Consider the following 663-nt stretch of genomic DNA (forward strand, 5'->3'; position numbering starts at 1 on the left):
GCGATATCTTATCGTTTGCGATATACCGGTAAACATTCTCCCCACAATAAGAATTAGTCTTCCCACGATAACGATAAAACCTAGTTGTTGACATATTTCTGTGTGCGACCGTGCAGAGCTGTCGTGAAATTGAGGAGGACTTTATTTATCGCTAAACGAAGAGCTACAGTCTGGAACTGGTTTGGTCAGGGCTACAGTGCCACAAAAAAATCAGTCTGAGCCTTGAATAAATGTACTACAGTAACAGTTTTGCATGTGTATTTCCATTTATCAACATGCTTTTTCTCCAAATTAACTTCATAACATCAGTCGAGTGTTCGAAATAACTTTGTGATCAGACGTGGTTTCATACTACAGAATGAGGCAGAAATAGTATACAGTGATAAAGTCTAATTGATTAGCGTTGCATTATAAATATACTTTATCCTCATAAAAATACCCAAGCTTGCTTGAATAACACAGATAAACCATATACTGTCGCAATCGTATGTTTATTGTCATCAAGTTTTCATTCTCTGCGTTTTATTCAGCGATAACTGGAGACCTTTGTCCATATTAGGGATTTCCTGGAACGTCATCAGTGCAATTACTTGATGCATATGTGCTGTTTCTGCACAAGAGTGCCCTCCGGCTTCCAGTTTGAATTAAATAATCATTACATTA

General features: G+C 37.4%; 1 protein-coding gene across 1 annotated transcript in view; it reads right to left on the bottom strand.

Moving 5' to 3' along the window:
• The window catches only part of LOC107553363 (neuroplastin-like), a 38,692-nt gene that overhangs the window by 34,339 nt on the left and 3,690 nt on the right, over positions 1-663 (bottom strand). The gene's annotated exons all lie outside the window — the stretch shown is intronic.

The sequence above is a fragment of the Sinocyclocheilus grahami genome, unplaced genomic scaffold (genome assembly GCF_001515645.1).
Source record: "Sinocyclocheilus grahami isolate Dianchi unplaced genomic scaffold, SAMN03320097.WGS_v1.1 scaffold471.1, whole genome shotgun sequence".
NCBI lineage: Eukaryota > Metazoa > Chordata > Actinopteri > Cypriniformes > Cyprinidae > Sinocyclocheilus > Sinocyclocheilus grahami.